Source organism: Elaeis guineensis, chromosome 5 (genome assembly GCF_000442705.2).
Source record: "Elaeis guineensis isolate ETL-2024a chromosome 5, EG11, whole genome shotgun sequence".
NCBI lineage: Eukaryota > Viridiplantae > Streptophyta > Magnoliopsida > Arecales > Arecaceae > Elaeis > Elaeis guineensis.
Window position 1 is genome coordinate 97,685,631 of NC_025997.2, and position 20,811 is coordinate 97,706,441.

A 20,811-nucleotide genomic window follows, 5' to 3' on the forward strand; every position below is an offset into this window, starting at 1 on the left:
TACGATGATTATTTAACCCAGTGCAAGTGTTGCAGGAGGATCGATTAGCAATTTATTGCTAATTGGCTTAATTTGATTAAGCCAATGGGCTGAGATTAAGTCTAATTAAATATGATTTAATTAGATTTTTTTGGACTTAATTGGATCAAGTCCAATGGTTTATTGGATAAGCCAAGTGCAAGAAAGACTAGTCCTAGTTCAACTAGGACTGGTCAATCTAATTTCTAATTTGATTAGAAAATTAAATCAGATTTAAATCTAATCCAATTCTGATTAAATTAGGTTCTTCATTAGGTTAAGACCTATTTTATTTAGTTGATCTAATTTTGATTGATTTGGTTTGGGAAACCAAATTAAAACAAGTTATGAGACAGAATCCTAGTAGGACTAGGATTCCACCTTGCGCCACATAAACCTTCTCCACGCCCCTCTCTCTTATTCAACGCCAATCTCCACTTATTTGTGTGACAAAAGCCCTCTCCCAGATCTCTCCCACGTTCACAAAAGGTCTCTTCTCTTCTTTCTTACATGGAAGGTGGTTGGATCAAATCTAAAAGGAATAAGTTTGGATTTCGAATTCTATGAGATGGAGTTTTAGAAATCCAAAACTCTTTCAATTTGGCAACCAAATTTACCCAAATTTTTTTAGAATTTCGTGGATTTTAGAGTTTATATTGTACACCCTTTTCAGATGATCCATCTATGAAATATGAAGGAGGTGCTCAAGAGTTGGGCGTCCTTTACTTGCCATGTTTGATAAGCCTTGACTAGGTGTTTGCCTAGACAAGGACTCTATCATATCTCTCTATATAAGATGAGTTTCTTTATGAAATTTTAGAGAGAGATAGATATTTGAGAGACATTCTTCCATCCAAAAATTAGATAGAAATACCTTTGGGTCATGGAGATATAAAAGACGCAAGTTTGGGTGTCCTAGAGAAAAAAATGTGAAGAAGAAGAGGGTCTTCTTCTTGGGTTTTTGTTTTCACATCTTTCCTCCCTCCACTTGAGTTTCCTAAGAGTGTCCCAAATCTGAAACTCTTCCTTCTACTTTCCATCTTTGGAAGAGTCTAAATCAAGAAGAAGGAGGCACCTGATCACCATCAAAGAAGGATCAGCGCAGTACTAGCATACTGTGCTGATTTCTTGAAGCAAGACTTCTGATCGAGATTCGTGGGCTCGTGTGGATGACTCCTAGAGGCCGGATGCATGTGCGGCTTGCAACATCATCCTCAAGCCCAGATCAGTAAGGTTAGAAACGTCTAACTTGCAAGGTAATAGATCTGATCTATTGTTTAATACATACATTAGATGTAGTATAGAAACATGTTGATATGATCAACATGTAGTTCATGCTATATTTATATATTTTAATTTTTGATTTAATGCCATGTAATAATCATGTAATAGGATCTTAGATCTAGGGATTTTTTGATCTTAAAAATAAATTTTGATTTATTTTAGTCTTCCGCTGTATGATCTTGAAAAAGTTTCAAGATCTAACCCTCTTTTCAGATCTAACCCTGAAACCCTAGATCTGGTTCCTACAATTGGTATCAGAGCCTAGGTTCTTTATTACATGATTATTATACATGCTTAGATTTTTTTTTAGATTAGATCTAATTTATAATCTGATTATTAAATCTGAAATTAAAATTTTAGATCAATCACAAACTGCAAGGTTGTCCTGCTGTAAGGCTTACCCCTTACAGTGCAAAGGTTGTCCTAGTTTGTGTAGATCTATCTTTAATCATAAATTTGTTAGATATGATCTAGATTAAATTTATGATTTATTGGATTTAAAAGATGTTTAAATCTGAAATAAAATCTCTTTGTTAATAATTTTATGCAAAGAAATTATTTAAAGTTGAAATTATTTCAATTACATGAACCTGTTTAGATTAGATCTAAAGTAGTTTCATGTTTATTTCACTTGCATCTTGATTATGAATCAAACATGCAATATGATTGGTAGAATCATATTGTAAAATTATTTACAAATATGAAAATTATTTTTTGAAAAGCCAAACCCAACCCTCAGCCCAAAACTTAATTAAGAATTAAGAAGTTGTTTGATTAGGTTCTAGGATTGTGAATTGAAGAACCTAAGACACAAATCATAACACATTGGGTTAATGGGTTAGTGGAAATTAGGTCCATTAATTGGGTTAGACCTATGGTTAGATTAAAGATGGACTTAATTAGAGAATTGACTAAATCTAATCAATTGTTGTCTTAGATTAGGTCAAAGATTCTCTAGATCAATTACAATAGTTGTAGTTGGTCAAGTCCATGTCTTTAACGAGAACCAAATGGACTTGATTTTGGCTAAGCGGTCTAGCACGAACTGTTAGGTTGATCTAATCGAAACTAATTAAACCAGTTGGTGTCTAAGGTAAACCAGACCGGTGATTTTAATTGGGAGCCCGCTTACCTGGCATTTCTGATGGTGTCTAAGGCAAGCTTTGGCAGACCCTCCCACTGATCGAACTTATCTGACCTCTTGGTGAAATTATGTTTTGATCAGATCACTTGACTATTCGAGCTGACCCATGTCAGCTAGGTAAATCAGTGTGACTGATTTAGGTGCTCCTAGACCAGCCCTTTTAATGATCTCCCTTAAGCTGACTTGGTGAAGCCAGTGGGAGGATCATGATAAGCTGGTTCATCTGACTTCATCCTCTATATTATTTAAATCCTCTAAAATTATTAGGTCCTTAAAATGATAAAGTTATGGAGATAACTGAGTCATAGCCTCCCATTAAGGTGTTTGATAATGAGTCCATGAACTCAATAATCATTGCAGACCCAAAGGCCTGGTGCTTGTTGACTAATGGAATTATCACTCATCATATGACGACTTGGAAGTATCTCTCTAATGGTGGTTAGGTGAGCCAACCAAAGTTAGGCTTAATCATTCGTTGGTTAGATACACCAAGTATGATCATGTTAATGGTTGGACCTAACTGGATCCTTACAGTGGAGGCCAAAGCCTACTGATTAGGTTTCTGGGGCAAAATTAAAATTACTAGAAATTGTTTAGAGAAACAATTGGTTATGAACCTACCCTTAGATGTACATGGGTTGGCCAACCAAAGTTGGGCTTGTGTGCAGTCTAAGTGGATTCTAGTACCCGCTAAGGAATTAGGGTAATTCCTCGAATTAAAGGTAGAGGCTACCAATTCGAATAAAATAGTGGGAGAAACCTTTTGATTAAAGTCCAAATCTTTAGGTTTAATGAATCAATTACTAATTAGGTTATGGTTTTCTTTTGTGCAGATATGGCCATTTTCCTATCGTTCCGATCATTGTTGGACAATGATAAGTTGGTGGGACCCAATTTCGGTAGCTGGTACCGAAAGTTGAAGATAGTCCTGGAGCATGAACGGATCCTATATGTGATAATGGATCTTGCACCTGAGGAGCAAGCTGTCAATGCACGTGGAACAGTCAGAGACACTTACCAGAAGTGGCTCAGTGACCGGACCACGGTGCGCTGTATCATGCTGGCTGCTATGAGCGACGAGTTCAGTCGTAGATTTGAGACGGCTCAGCCAAAGGACATGCTTCAAGTGTTGGAGGATGCCTTTGGCACACCCGATAACGTGGAGAGGCACAAGACTAGTTATGCCATCTTCAACGCCAAAATGTGGGATGGTGCTTCTGTCACTGATCATGTATTGTACATGATCGAGCTGATGGAACGATTGAGCAAGCTCGACTTTTCCTTGCATGAGCAGCTTGGGAAAGATGCAATACTGAACTCGCTGCCCAAGTCTTATCTCCCATTCCTCACTCATTATAGAATGACAAAGCCTGAAGAGAACTACCACAGGTTACTGGGGTTGCTTCAGAACTTTGAGAAGGATCACCAACTTCACAAGGAGTCGGTGAATTTAGTGGGAGGTTCGTCTTCTGGTTCTCGACCTTTTGAGAAAGGGAAGAAGAACAAGAAGAAGAAAGTAAAGAAGGTGCATGTTCAGGCTAGGACATCAGTGCAGAGCCAGACCAAAAGGGTCAAGCCTGATAAGAGTCTATTCTACTGGCAAGCACCCTAGATTAGATAGTGTGTCAGATATCTACTTATGGCACTGTAGGCTAGGTCATATAAACAAGAACAGAATAAACAGGTTGACTCAAGAGGGAATCTTCGAAGTTAGTGATTGTGAATCACTTCCAACCTGTGAGTCCTGTCTTCTTGGTAAAATGACCAAGTCACCTTTTACTGGAAAAGGTGAGAGAGCTACTGAGCTCTTGAGCCTAGTACATACTGATGTATGTGGGCCCATGAGCACCAGTGCTAGAGGTGGATATTTCTACTTCATAACTTTCATGGATGACCTATCCCGATATGGATATGTCTATCTGATGAAACATAAGTCGGATTCATTTGAAATGTTCAAATGATTCTGAAGTGAAGTAGAAAAATAAACTGGGAAGAGTATTAAAACTCTTCGATCTGATCGAGGAGGAGAATACCTTTCTAGTGAGTTTCTCACATATCTAGAAGAGAATGGGATTCTCTCCCAATGGACTCCTCCAGGAACACCACAGCATAATGGTGTGTTTGAAAGGAGGAATCGGACTTTGTTAGACATGGTCCGATCCATGATGGGTTTTTGCTAGCTTGCTGATATCCTTCTAGGGATATGCACTCGAATCGGCCTGTTATCTGTTAAATAGGATTCCAAGTAAGTCTGTAATTAAGACTCCATATGAGATATGGACAGGGCGTAAGCCAGTACTTTCACACCTTAGGGTCTGGGGGTGCCCGACCTATGTCAAATGATTAGTCACAGACAAACTTGGACCTAGGTCTGACAAATGCTCATTCATAGGGTACCCCAAAGAGACAAAAGGATATTTTTTCTACCATGCTAATGAACAAAAGGTGTTCGTCAGCCTTAAGGCAATCTTTTTAGAAAAGGAGTTCCTTGGTGAAGGAACCGTTGCCTCTAAGATTGAACTTGATGAAGTTCAACAGGTAGAAGGACCGACACCAATAGCTGAACCTGAGTCTGATATGATTAGATCATATTCGGAGCCCAATGTACCTGCACCATTAAGGCGATCTGGTAGAGTACCGCGTCAACCGGACAGATACTATGGTTTCTTGGTCCGGGATGGTGATCCCATCGAACTTGATGAGAATAATGAGGATCCGATCACCTATATGGATGCAATGCAGAGACCTGATTCCGAGAAATGGCTTGAAGCCATGAAATCCGAAATGGAGTCCATGAAGGTCAACGATGTATGGATATTGGTTGACCCACCTGAAGGGGTTAAACCCATTGGGTGTAAATGGGTCTTCAAAAGGAAGAGGGGCGCAGACGGAAAGGTGGAGACCTATAAAGCCCGTCTGGTTGCCAAGGGGTATCGTCAACGTTATAGTATTGACTATGACGAGACATTTTCCCCTGTGGCAATGCTCAAATCTATTCGGATAATGCTTGCAATAGCTGCCCATCTAGATTATGAGATCTGGCAGATGGATGTAAAGATAGCTTTTCTGAATGGAGAGCTGACCGAAGAGGTGTATATGATACAACCTGAGGGGTTTACATCCACAGATGAGTCCAAGGTGTGCAAGCTTCAAAGATCCATTTATGGATTGAAGCAAGCTTCTCGGAGTTGGAACATGCATTTTGATAAGGTGATCAAAACGTATGGCTTCATTAAGAATGGAGAAGAGCCCTGCATCTATAAATGGACAAATGGTCCAGTTGTGGTATTCCTTATCTTGTACGTGGATGACATTCTCTTAATCGGGAATGACATCCCCGCACTACAAGGAATAAAAGTTTGGTTGTCATCACAGTTCTCCATGAAGGACTTGGGTGAAGCATCCTACATCCTAGGGATGAAGATCTATAGGGATAGATCTAAAAGGATGCTTGGGTTATCTCAGTCCATGTACATAGATACTGTGCTGAAGAGGTTCAGCATGGAGAATTCCAAGAAGGGCTATCTACCGATAGGCCAAGGAATTTCTCTCTCTAAGAAGGATTGTCCGACAACTCCTGAAGAGAGAGAGCGTATGAGTAGAGTCCCATATACTTCAGTCGTGGGATCTATCATGTATGCCATGACATGTACAAGACCAGATGTGGCATACTCACTAGGAGTAGTGAGTAGATACCAATCTGATCTTGGAGAAAATTACTGGAAAGTGGTTAAAGCCATCCTTAAATATTTGAGAAATACTAAGGACCAATGGTTGATTTATGGTGAGTCAGATCTGAAACTTGTGGGGTTCACAGACTCTAGCTTCCAATCTGACCATGATGACAGTAGGAGTGTGTCGGGTTATATCTTTACTCTGAATGGTGGAGCCATCTGCTGGAAGAGTTCCAAGCAGCATACTGTGGCAGACTCTGTTTGTGAAGTAGAGTATATCGCAGCATCAGATGCCGCGAAGAAAGCTGTGTGGCTGAGAAAATTCATCAACGAGCTCGGAGTAGCACCCTCCCTTGATGGTCCGGTCCTGGTCTACTGCGACAGCACTGGTGCCATAGCTCAGGCGAAGGAACCCAAAGCACATCAGCGGACGAAGCACATCTTGCGCCGCTTCCACCTGGTCCGGGAGATAGTGGATCGAGGTGACGTCGACCTTCAGAAGATCGACGGAAAGGAGAACCTAGCCGACCCCTTCACTAAAGCTCTGGCAATAAAGGAGTTTGACAACCACAAGTCGAAGATGGGTATTAGATACTGTGCCGAGTGGCTTTAGGACAAGTGAGAGTTGTTGGGAAATGTGTCCCAAAAAGCCAATCGTCAAGCTGTTGACGGTTGAGCAACCAAGTATTGTAATTGATTTGTTAATAAAAAAATATATATATATATATATACATTTGGCATCTTCATCATAAGCTTTCATCTTCTAATGAACTCCGTTGTTATGATGAAGTCCTTAGGACTATTTAGATTCGATAAAGAGAGGATTTATCGATTAGTCCTTAAAACTGTTCACGACCAAATGATAGGCTGTTAATAAGGACGATAGCTTCTATCGAGCATAGGTCGCTGTAGGCCATATGGGTTGGTTGTCCTCTTAACCAAAGAGTGTGGAGACACTGGTATGGCATACAGGTGAGATGTAAGGGTACATCGTCATTGAACGTGACCAACTCCAGAGCATTCTGCTGTCGAGAATGTCTCTGATGGGATATAGGTATAAGTGTCCCTTAGACTTGAGATCGCCTCAGTGACTTGCAAGCAACTCACTGTGCTTTGGTACTGGACTAACTGAATTTCTAATTCAGGGATGGAAGGCTTCTGGGCACAGTCAAGTACTTGCGAAGTCAGAGTGTGATCGAGATGGGATTGACCACTCCAAGAGTTGGAGAAGAATGAGTCGCTGTATTTCAATTTAGCAAAACCTTGGCCAGGGTAATCCATTAGATGGATTTGATATTTTGAAATACAATGTGGACAACCTGATCAGAGTTGACAGTTGAGCTCTGGGGTGTCCTATGATCATTTTGGTCAAGGGGATGAATTATATGAAAACTATATCCGCATGGGTTCTAAGGATGTTGTTCTACATATTCGACCTATCCGATCGTCGGGTACCATTGCTAGATCGTCACTTCGATTGGTATAGAAATTTGTTCCTATGCTACCGACTTAGGTTCAGACCTATGAGGTCACACATATTAGAGTTCATGATCCGATCAGATGGTTGATCAACGATTAAGAATCGTTCTAGGGTTAGATGATCAATACGATTGATATTTAACCCAGTGCAAGTGTTGCAGGAGGATCGATTAGCAATTCGATTGTTAATTGGCTTAATTTGATTAAGTCAATGGGCTGAGATTAAATCTAATTAAATATAATTTAATTAAATTTATTTTGGACTTGATTGGATCAAGTCCAATTGGTTTATTGGATAAGCCAAGTGCAAGGAAAGACTAGTCCTAGTTCAACTAGGACTTGGGTCAATCTAATTTCTAATTTGATTAGAAAATTAAATCAGATTTAAATCTAATTTAATCTGATTAAATTAGGTTCTTAATTAGGTTAAGACCTATTTTAATTAGATTGATCTAATTTTGATTTGATTTGGTTTGGGAAACCAAATTAAAACAAGTTATGAGACAGAATCCTAGTAGGACTAGGATTCCACCTTGCGCCACATAAACCTTCTCCACGCCCTCTCTCTTATTCAATGCCAATCTCCACTTATTTTGTGTGACAAAAGCCCTCTCCCAGATCTCTCCCACGTTCACAAAAGGTCTCTTCTCTTCTTTCTTACATGGAAGGTGGTTTGGATCAAATCTAAAAGGAATAAGTTTGGATTTCGAATTCTATGAGATAGAGTTTTAGAAATCCAAAACTCTTTCAATTTTGCACAAAATTTATCCAAATTTTTTTTGGAATTTTCGTGGCTTTTAGTGTTTATATTGTGCACCCTTTTCTGGTGATCCATCCACAAAAATATAAAGGAGGTGCTCAAGAGTTGGGCATCCCTTTACTTGCCATGTTTGGATAAGCCTTGACTAGGTGTTTGACCTAGACAAGGACTCTATCATATCTCTCTATATAAGATGAGTTTCTTTGTAAAATTTTAGGGAGAGATAGATATTTGAGAGACCTTTCTTCCATCTAAAAATCAGAGAGAAATACCTTTGGGTCGTAGAGATATAAAAGATACAAGTTTGGGTGTCTAGAGAAAAAAATGTGAAGAAGAAGAGGGTCTTCTTCTTGGGTTTTTGTTTTCACATCTTTCCTCCCTCCATCTTGAGTTTCCTGAGAGTGTCTCAGATCTGAAACTCCTCCTTCTACTTTCCATCTTTGAAAGAGTCCAAATCAAGAAGAAGGAGGCACCTGATCAACCATCAAAGAAGGATCAGCGCAGTACTAGCATACTGTGCTGATTTCCTGAAGCAGAACTTCTGATCGAGATTCGTGCACTCGTGTGGATGACTCCTAGAGGCCGGATGCGTGTGCGGCTTGCAACATCATCCTCAAGCCCAGATCAGCAAGGTTAAAACGTCTAACTTGCAAGGTAATAGATCTGATCTATTGTTTAATACGTACATTAGATGTAGTATAGAAACATGTTGATATGATCAACATGTAGTTCATGCTATATTTATATATTTTAATTTTTGATTTAATGCCATGTAATAATCATGTAATAGGATCTTAGATCTAGGGATTTTTTGATCTTAGAAAATAAATTTTGATTTATTTTAGTCTTCCGCTGTATGATCTTGAAAAAGTTTCAAGATCTAACTCTCTTTTTCAAGATCTAACCCTGAAACCCTAGATCTGGTTTCTACAAATGAGAGTACTGAGCGTGACCACCTCGAGCAGTCATAAGGATGTCTATCTTCTCATCGATGACTAGCTCGATGCTGCAGTTGTGTGTCTAGTTCTTTGACCTGAGGTGCATCGACAGTTCACCTTGAGTGTGTTATAATTTGACTACACTATAACTCGATCTCCTAGCCATTCAAAATCCTGAGGTGTATGTTGGCTGTAGTATATTCATTATAGGAACTAGGTCGCACCAAGATGGGATCTATCAACCTCGGTAGATGAGAGTAGTCCGATGATAATCGAAAGATCGAGTCCTTAAGTCCATGGCCATGGTAGAGTGAAATAATAGAAAAAAAGTTTTTCATTGGGGTTTTACATCGGACTCAGATCGATCGATTGATTCATATGACTGATGTTGGGTTTGACGAGTTCACCTTAATCCTAATTCAGTCGAGACTCATGATAGAGAAACTCAATCACACAGGTAGCTGCACCGAGAGATTCGTCTTCAATTCTGATGGGTTGCCACCACATACTGCTAGGTATCACTGGTGGATTTTGAGAGCAATTAGAATGATATTGATGATAGATCATTCTAATTGTCTGAATCAGAAGAGTTCTGATCCATCGAAAGGAGTTTCGATGATGTCGATGATGAGATCACGACATGTCTCATTACCATACAAAATTGAACCTAACTGGGTCACACAAATAAGGGTTAGGATCTGGATGTCATCAATTGGGCTAACCCAATTGATTTGGATAAGATCCAATTAGGTTCAAGAAAATCATGCTAGCACACGATTGAGCCTAACTTTCTCCTCGTGTAATCTTTTCTATCTCTATTGAGTCAAATATGATTTGACTCACCCAGAGAACCTTGAAAAAATTTCTCTCAGTCTAAATGAAGCTTATCCAGCTCAAAAAAGACTTATCTTAATTCATGAGATGAATTTAAGACAAGCACCTGCTAATTTCTGTCACTTGCCAATTTCATTTTAGGACATCTGTCAAATGTTGACATATGGATCTTAAACTGAAGAGAGCTCATTGAAGGATTTTTATGGAGTATCTATATGCCAAAATCCAATTGAATTGGGCACCATAATCAGATTATGGTGTGAGCCCAATTGGATTAAAGTGGGCACCCCAAATGGATAAGAATGAAAGAATCCTGATAAACATGGACTCTTTGGCGCCACCTTGCTTGTGCTTATCTAAAGTTGGTGCCAACATAGGAGAGAGGGTGCGGGTTCTTATCTGATGTGATCAAATGACATCACTCTATCAATCAAAATTTTTTCAAAATTTATTGGAATTTTTTGATAGGTCGAATGATGTGGCACTGCGCAGCATACAGGGTCTATAAAATCCCTATCTATGCCTAGGGTTTGTAAGTTTCTGCTCAATACCCAGCCAAAATGAGAATCCTTTCCTCTTCTCTATATCTTCCCTACTCTCCTCTCTCCCATCTTCACATCCAAAGAGTTGGGCATCCATATGGCAAAGATCCTAGGCGTGGTGATGCCTGGAACAGGAAGGCTACAGGACATCTTTGACAGGCTTCTGCTCCAACTTCAGAAGAAGTTCTGAAGTACTTTCAAATCAGATAGAGATCTAATTTTTGGAGCATAGATTTACAAAGAGAAAATATTTTAGGTTCTGTCTGAGTGGATACCGGTAGAGGCTAGACGCTTGCGTGGCTACATCAGAACCTCGGACTATGCTGAGATCATCTACAGGGTAATCAGATTACCCTTGAGGTATTACTTGTTTCCTCATCCCTTTTAGATTTATTTTAGACTTAATATCAGATATGAAGATTAGATCTAGAGATTTAGATCTGAAATAAATATAGAATAATTTTTTTTTTTAAATTATTCCACCTCAGATTTGATGAAATCTGGAAGATCAAACAAAGGAAAAAGGCAGTTTTTCCTTCAACTGGTATCAGAGCTAGGTTTTTGACTCTATTTCAGATCTAATTTAGATCTAATTTTAATTTTAATTTATCTGATATTAAAAAATTTTAAATATCACATCAGATATGATAAGATCTAAAATTAAAATATTTAAAATTAAATCTAAGAAGATCTAACATGCATGATATGCATGACTAGACTAGGATTAGTTGAATCTATGAATAGTCTTAAGTCTTATATTTTAATGAGATTAAAATATAAATTAAATATAATTTATTTTTTATTTTTTTGATATTATAAGTATTATAATCAGATCAAAAATAAAAAATAAAATTTTAATTTTTTCATAAAATTGATCTGCTGCATGTCTAGACTAGTTGTAGAATTGTTCTAGTAACTTGTCTAGAATAGATTTAATTTTGAATAGTTTAATTTAAATCTTATTTTTTAGATATTACATGTGATGTATCAGATCTGAAAGCATATTAATTAGATTGATTTTTGATATATGAGATGTATGCAAAGCATGTATTAGTTAGATCTTAAATTATATATGTAATATGTTAATTTAGATCTAACTAGTTTTATAGTTAAATTTATATTTCTGATTAAGGTATTCCTCATGGCCGTTCGGTCATAAGAACAAAGTAAGATTTTAAGACCCTCTCTTCTCATTCAATGGGGTGTTCATATGATGTGTAGGGGTACCGCGCGTCATCCTTAATCAGAAATCAAAACTTACTTTTCTGCAAAACCCTAGATCCTGAAATCTTAGATTTTATTTTACATGCTTTATTTATGAATCCAAACTTAATTAATGAATTAAGCTTATGAAATTAAGTTAGGTCTAAAATTGAGAATTTCAGATCTAAGATATTTTCATAAAATTGGGTTCGGACTTGGGTAGCTCAATTAGGTCTAGCGGTTGATCAAACTAATTCAAGAGTTGGTTAGGTAGAATCATGAAAGCTAATAATTGACCAGCCTAATAGGATTAAGTCTGGGTCCAGGTCGAATCACATTTAGATGTGACTCGATCAAGTTAAGACCTAATTTGGCTCAGAGGTTAGAGCCTGGATTGTAGGCTAATCCAATTAGTTTTGGTTCGACAATTTGGTGTCTAAGGTAAGTTGGGCAGATACGACCGACTAGTTTTTAATTGAGAGCTACTCGACTTGAATGCGTTCTTGTCGAGTTAATGGCATATCCCTTCCACCGGTCTCACTTACCTGAACATATGTGTCGACTCAGTTCTGATTAGAGGTGGCTAACAATTTGAGCTAACCCATGCCACTAGGTTAGTCATAATTGATATGACTATGTCAAGTCAAGTTTAATAAGACCTAAATCAAATCTCTCTAAAAAAATATTAAGTTTAGGTCTTCCACCATTGTGGATGTGCGGGCCCTTCCCGGGGTTGATTGTTCTCAACTGGTTACAGTGGCTCAGTTGTACCAGGAAGACGCAACCATATCCATTAGGCATTGGATGCTACGGATTAGAGGATGGGTTGGGCTCAATATTTTGGATACGGTGAGGGATCCAATCAAGAATCTAGTTTGTGCAAATGGTAGGTGGCTTAACTAAAGATTGGAGCAATATTCCAGATACGGTGAGCTTCATGAATTAGAGACCAAGTTTTGGGTGCACCATGATTAGAGAATCATTAGACAAGAGTTGTCCACTCATCGGTTGACCCATCATCAATAACTATTAGGTGAGGTGATGAGCCAGTTGGTGAGACTGCACCACCCACTAGAAATCATTGATCACGGAGATTTTCACATCTCTACCAAGGGAGTGTAGGGATCTGAGAAAATAGTGGGAGCCTAATTTGTTTAAAAATAAAACTCCTAAATAAATTGGTTAAGTCTGATTACAAAATTTAACTAGAAATTTTTGACTCTCTACAGGAAACATGTCTACCTCCAACCCCCTCACCAAAATACTAGACACCCACAGATTGACTGGACCCAATTTCAAGGACTAATTAAGGAACTACAGAATTGTTCTGGGTTCTAAAAAATTGACTCATGTCTTGGACCAGGACCCACCTGCCATGCCAGCACGTCTGACTGCTAAACAAAGAGCGTCTCTGAAAAAATGGACGGATGATGATAACAAAGTAAGGTACTACATGTTGGGTGCAATGTCTGATGACTTGCAGCGCCAGCATGAGAATATTTTGACTACCCACCAAATGTTGGCTCACCTGCAAGAGTTGTTTGGTGAACAGAGTCACGTGGCCAAGTAACAAGTCTGTCAAAGACTTTTTAAGGCTAAAATGCATGATGGTCAGTCAATCCAAGATCATTGTTTGACAATGATCAAGGATCTTGAGGAGCTTGAGAAGCTCGGTATCATCTTAGACAAGGATTTTTAGATCGATGTGATCCTTCAATCCTTGTCCGATGCATATGGTCAGTTCATCATGAACTTTCATATGCATAAGATGCAGTGTACCTTGGTCGAGTTAATGAACATGCTGATTATGGCTGAGCTTTCTATGAAGGGTTCAAAAGGCTCAGTTCTTACTGTGGAGCGGACTTCTTTCAAGAAAAAATCTTTTGGAAAGAAAAAAAAGTCTGCAAAGAAGTAGAAGGTGGATGGCAAGAAGAAGAAGACAGAATCGAAGAAGAAGGCTGCTGATAAGGGAAAATATTTTCACTACCAATCAGATGGCCATTGGAAGTAGAACTGTCCTCAATACCTGGCCACCCTGAAGAACAAGAAGGATGGTCCTTCTGGAGGTATGCTCATTTTAGAATCTAATCTTATGATTTCTTTTGTATCCAGTTGGGTGCTTGACTCTGGTTCTAGTGCTCATTTGTGCACTTCTATGCAGGGTCTTGAAAAGAGTAGGAGGTTGAGGGATGGAGAGATGATCCTACGCATCGAAACGGAGCAAGAGTTGCTGCTGTGGCCGTGAGAACCTACCCTCTATGATTACCATTAGGATTAGATTTATTTCTTAGAGATTGTTATTATGTGCCTGCAGCAAGCAGGAATTTGATTTTTGTTTTATGTTTAGCACAAGAAGGCTATGTGATTAGCTTTCATAAAAACCATTGTAATATTTTTTATAAAAATAATAAAGTTGCAGATGATTTTTTTATTAACGATCTCTATCAGCTACATATTGATGTATCTATATTTAATATCGAGCAAAATATGAATGCCATAGGAATTAAAAGGCCTAGAGATAGTCTAAATGATAGGTATCTGTGGCACCTGAGGCTAGGTCATATAGCGGAAGACAGGGTTAACAAATTAAAAAAATTCGAGCTATTGAGTCTGTTGACTTTTGAGTCATATCCAGTTTGTGAATCATGCCTTCAAGGCAAAATGACCAAACTCCCTTTTGTAGGACATGGGGAAAGGGCCACAGACCTATTTGTCCTAGTACATACGGATGTGTGCGGTCCATTTGATGTGCCGGCTAGAGGCAACTATATCTACTTCATTACCTTTATCGATGATATATCTAGGTACGGATATGTGTTTCTAATGAAACACAAGTCTGAAACCTTTGAAAGGTTCAAAGAATTCAGACATGAAGTAGAAAAATAAACAGAAAACCCCATTAAGGTTCTTCGATCAGATCGAGGAGGTGAATACCTTAGTCGGGAGTTCTTAGACTATCTTAAGGATAATGGTATAGTCTCTAAATGGACTCCACCTGGAATGCTTCAACTCAATGGGGTTTCAGAATGGAGAAATCGGACCCTATTAGATATGGTCCGTTCCATGATGAGCTTCACGGACCTCTCTGAATTTTTTTGGGGACATTATCTCATGATAGCAATTTATGTATTGAATAGGGTTCCCTCTAAAACCATTCCTACCACACCGTATGAGATATGGCATGGTAAGAAGCCAAGTCTGAATCATCTCAGAATTTGGGGTTGTCCGGCTCATGTCAAGAGACAGCAGACGAACAAGTTAGAGTTCAGATCTTTTAAAGATCAGTTTATAGGATATCCTAAAGAGTCATTAGGATACTATTTTTATATTCTGAAAGATCACAATATGATTGTGAGTCAAAATATTATTTTTCTTGAAAAATAGTTTATTCAAGATGGTGGCATCGAAAGAATAATAAAGCTCAAGGAGAATGTCTCCCAAGAGCAACGAGCTAAAGAACCTAAGGAACCAAATTAATCAGAACCAATCCTAACACAACCTCTTCCACCTCATAGATCGAATAGGATTTCCCGTCCTCCTGAAAGGTACTTAGGTACCATACAAGAGGATGTAGAGAAAATGTTCCTCACAAAAAATGGGATTCATGGTGATGATCTCAAGACCTATGATGAGGCAATATCAAATATCGACTCCAAGAAATGGTTAGAGGCAATGAGATCAGAAATTGACTCGATGCACTCAAACCAAGTCTGGACCTTGGTAGATCCACCTAAAAGTATTGTACCTATTGGGTGTAAATGGATCTTCAAGAAAAAGATAGGTGCAGATGGAAATGTGGAGACATTCAAGGCTAGGCTCGTAGTGAAAGGTTATAGTCAGTGCAAAGGCATTGACTATCAAGATATCTTCTCGCCCGTAGCCATGCTAAAATCCATCCGCACATTGCTTGCTGTTGCAGCCTATTTTGATTATGAAATATGGCAGATGGACGTGAAAACAACATTCTTAAATGGACATCTTGAGGAAGATATCTATATGGAACAGCCACTTGATTTCACATCCAGTGATGATGATCACAAGGTCTGCAAGTTGCAAAGGTCCATTTATGGACTTAAGCAAGCATCTCGAAGTTGGAATACTCGTTTCAATGATGTGATCAAAACATTTAGTTTCATCATGAATGAGGAGGAATCATGTGTGTTCAAAAAGGTCAGTGGAAGCATAGTTGTCTTCGTCGTATTGTACATAGATGACATCCTCCTAATTGAGAATGACATTCCCATGTTGACCTCAATCAAAGTATGGTTGTCTAAAGAGTTCTCTATGAAAGATCTAGGAGAGGCATCCTTTATACTAGGTATTAAGGTCTATAGAGATAGACCAAATAGGATGCTGGGACTTTCACAGAAGATGTACATAGAGTAGGTGCTAAAAAGGTTTAGCATGAAAAACTCCAAAAGAGTTAAGTACCTTTTAGACATGGCATTCATCTCTCCAAGAAGATGTGCCCTAGCACACCTGAGGAGATTGAATGCATGATTAAGATCCCTTATGCTTCGACAATAGGGAGCCTAATGTATGCCATGCTATATACACGACCTGATATAGCCCATGCTGTGAGTGTCACAAGCAGATATCAGTCAAATCCAGGTGAAGAGCACTAGACTTCTATGAAATATATCCTTAAGTACTTGAGAAGGACTAAGGATATGTTTCTAGTCTTTGGGAATGGAGAACTCCAGATTTAGGGAAATACAGACTCAGACTTTATGTCTGATATAGATGATCGAAAGTCGATATCTGAGAGTTTGTTCATTTGCAATGGTGGTGCAGTTAGCTGGAAGAGTTCCAAGCAGACGATGATTGCTAATTTCACCATAGAGGCAGAGTACATTGCTGCATCAGAAGCTGCAAAGGAGGCATTCTAGTACAAGAAGTTTGCCGCAGAACTTGGAGTGATACCATCGGATGCTATCCCTCTTTACTGCGACAATAATGGTGCCATAGCCCTAGCTAAAGAGCCAAGATCTTACCAGAAGTCCAAGCATATCGAGTGGTAATTCCATCTGATCCGTGATTATCTCGAAAAAGATTATATCGAGGTTAAGAGAGTCCACTCCACAGACAATGTAGCAGATCCGCTGACAAAGCCATTAGGCCAGCAGAAGATCGAAGCCCACCTTGAGAAGATGGGACTTAGATATGTAGCCAATTGGCATTAGGTCAAGTGGGAGTTTGTTAGATGTATGCCCTAGATGTCAGATTGGCTGACACATTTCTGTACAAATCTAAGGGCAAATTTATAATTTTGACTATAAATCAATAAATGGGTTATTCTTCTATCACATTGTGTACATTGTGTCTGTGATACATCCTTTGAGTTAGTAGGAATGTCAATTCATATTTTCAAGAGTTGAAAATTTAAGGCATGAATTTACATAACTAACTCATAAACAGCTCCTGACCATAAGATCATTACGAGGATGGTGATCGATCCAGAAGGTTGGTGGATGATCTCTTCCTTAGGATAGATGTGTCTTGAGTCTACAATGTGGAGACACCGAAGTGAAAGTACAAGTATTCGTTAAGAATGAGAGTACTGAGCATGACCACCTCAAGCAGTCATAAGGATGTCTACCTTCTCGTCGATGACTAGCTCGATGCTGCAGTTGTGTGTTTAGTTCTTTGACCTAAGATGCATCGACAGTTCATCTTGAGTGTGTTATAGTTTGACTATACCATAACTCGATCTCCTAGCCATTCGAAATCTTGAGGTGTATATTGGCTGTAGCATATTCATTGTAAGAACTAGGTCACACCAAGATGAGATCTATCAACCGCGATAGATGAGAGGAGTAGTCCTATGATAATCGAATGATCGAGTCCTTAAGCCCAAGGCTATGGTAGAGTAAAATAATGGGAAAAGAGTTTTCCATTAGAGTTTCACATCAGACTCGAATCGATCGATTGATTCATATGACTGATGTTGTGTTTGACGAGTTCACCTTAACCCTAATTCAGTCGAGACTCATGATAGAGAAACTCAATCACACAGGTAGCTACACTGAGAGGTTCATCTTTAATTCTGATGGGTTGCCACCACATACTGCTAGGTGTCACTAGTAGATTTTAGGAGCAATTAGAATGATATTGATGATCGATCATTCTAATTGTCTGAATCAGAAGAGTTCTGGTCCATCGAAAGGAGTTTCGATGATGTCAATGATGAGATCATGACATGTCTCATTATCATACAAAATTGAACCTAATTGGAACACACAAACAAGGGTTAGGGTTTGGATGTCATCAATTGGGCTAACCCAATTGATTTGGATAAGATCCAATTAGGTTCAAAGAAATCATGCTAGCACATGATTGAGCCCAACTTTCTCCTCGTGTAATCTTTTCTGTCTCTACTAAGTCAAATATGATTTGACTCACCCAGAGAATCTTGAGAAGATTTCTCTCAGTCAAAATGAAGCTTGTCCAGCTCAGAAAAGGTTTGTCTGAATTTATGAAATGAATTTAAGACAAGCACCTGCTAATTTCTGTCACCTGCCAATTTCATTTTAGGACATCTATCAAATATTGACATATGGATCTTAAACTGAAGAGAGCTCATTGAAAGATTTTTGTGGAGTGTCCACATGTCAAAATCTAATTGAATTTAGTGCCATAATCAGATTATGGCATGAGCCCAAATGGATTAAAGTGGGCGCCCCAAATGGATAAGAATGAAAGAGTCCTGATAAACATGGACTCTTAGGCGCCACCTTGCTTGTGCTTATCTAAAGTTGGTGCCAACATAGGAGAGAGGATGAAAATTCTTATCTGATGTGATCAAATGACATCACTCTACTAATCAAAATTTTTTTAGAATTTATTAGAATTTTTTGATAGGTCGAATGATGTGGCACTGCGCAGCATACAGGGTCTATAAAATCCCTGTCTGCGCCTAGGGTTTGTAAGTTTCTACTCAATACCCAGTCAAAATGAGAATCCTATCCTCTTCTCTACATCCTCCTTGCTCTCCTCTCTCCTCTCTTCACATCCAAAGAGTTGGACATCCATCTGGCAAAGATCCAAGGTGTGGTGACACCTGGAACAGGAAGGCTGCAAGACATCTTCGACAGGCTTCTGCTCCAACTTCAGAAGGAGTTCTGAAGCACTTCCAAATCAGATAGAGATCTAATTTTTAGAGTGTAGATTTATGAGGAGAAGACATTTCAGGTCCTACCTGAGTGAATATCGATAGAGGCCAGGCACTTGTGTGGCTACATCAGAACCTCGGGTTGTGCTGAGATCATCTACAGGATAATCAGATTACCCTTGAGGTGTTACTTGTTTCCTCATCCCTTTTAGATTTATTTTAGACTTAATATCTAATATGAAGATTAGATCTAAGATTTAGGTCTAAAAAAAATATAGAATAATTTTTTTTTAAAATTATTTCACTCCAGATTTGATGAAATCTGGAAGATCCTACAAAGAAAAAAGATAGTTTTTCCTTCAAACCCTTTTATTCATTTATAGTCAAAATTATAATTTGTCCTTATATTTGTACAGAAATGTGTCAGCCAATTTGGTATCTAGCACACATCTAATAATTATAACACCATTCATAATGATATCACAATAATCATTCTTTATTGATAAACTATAATCATCTTCGGCCAAAAGGCCAACAGAGATTACATTCATCAAGAAAGACAGACAATAGTGGCAATCACTTAAAATGACACTATCAGAGTTGAAATCAAGCTCGATAATTTCCAAAGTTAGGATTGGAACTTGACTTTGATCTCCAACATACAGGAATTTATCATTGTTCTCAAATTTTCTACCAACTTGAAGTTTTTGCAATGAATTGCAAATATGAACTAGACTTTCAATATCTAATACCCAGATAGTAGTATCACATATAGAAAAATTATAAAGCATTATTATATAAGCATCCTGATCAATAACTAATTGCATGTTTCTCTTTGGCCTATTTGGGTCAAAGTCTGTCTGACTCAGTTCAACCTTAGAGTTCTCATCCAGGTTGGGCTTAAGATTAATATTCAACTTTCGATACTAGCTATCAAAGTTGGATCCAATAAGCTCATCACTGTCAAATAATGTGTGGAGCAACAACTTTCTAGCCAAAACTGCATAAAAAAAAAATCAAAAGCCTAATTAGTATATAAATTTTAAGCCTAAAAACTTGGACTTTAGTCTAAAGGTTCTTCCACTATTTTTATGAATTGACAGCCTCTACTTCCAATTCAAAGAATTATCTTAATTTCTTAGCAGGTACTAGAATCCATACAGACTGCATATGGGCCCGAGTATGGCCCAACCAACTCATTTGCCTCTATGAGTAGGTTCTTAATCAATTATTTCTCCAAATAATTTTTAGTAATCAATTTCGCCCTAGATTCCTAATCAGTAGGCTATGGCCTCCACTGTAAAGTTTTAATTAGGTCCAACCATTAACATGACCATGCTCAGCCTATCTAACCAACAAATGACCAGGCTTGACTATGGTTGGCCAACCCAACCACCCATCAGAAAGATACGACTGAGCCATTATATAATGAATGATAATTCTAATATCCAAATAAACACTAGACCTATGGGTCTATAGTGCTTACCTAAACTATTGGACCTACTATCATCCACCTTAATGGAAGGCTATAATCTAGTTATCCCCATAACCAGCTCATTTTTATGGACCTAAAGTTGGGTTCTGGTGGCACAGTGGAAGGATTGGTGTTTAAAATTTTCATTCAAAACACCCAAGCACAGGAAGCCCTAATGCCTAGAAACTCTTGACTATAATAATCAAAGCATAATAAATATAAATTAAGATAAGAAGAATACCAGTAGCGCTAATTTTAATTTTCATAAGACATCCATGTATCCGCCCTCCAATGGTGATCCATACGAAAATTGAACCAAAGACAGTGCTCCTTCTTCACCTTGCTTTAAG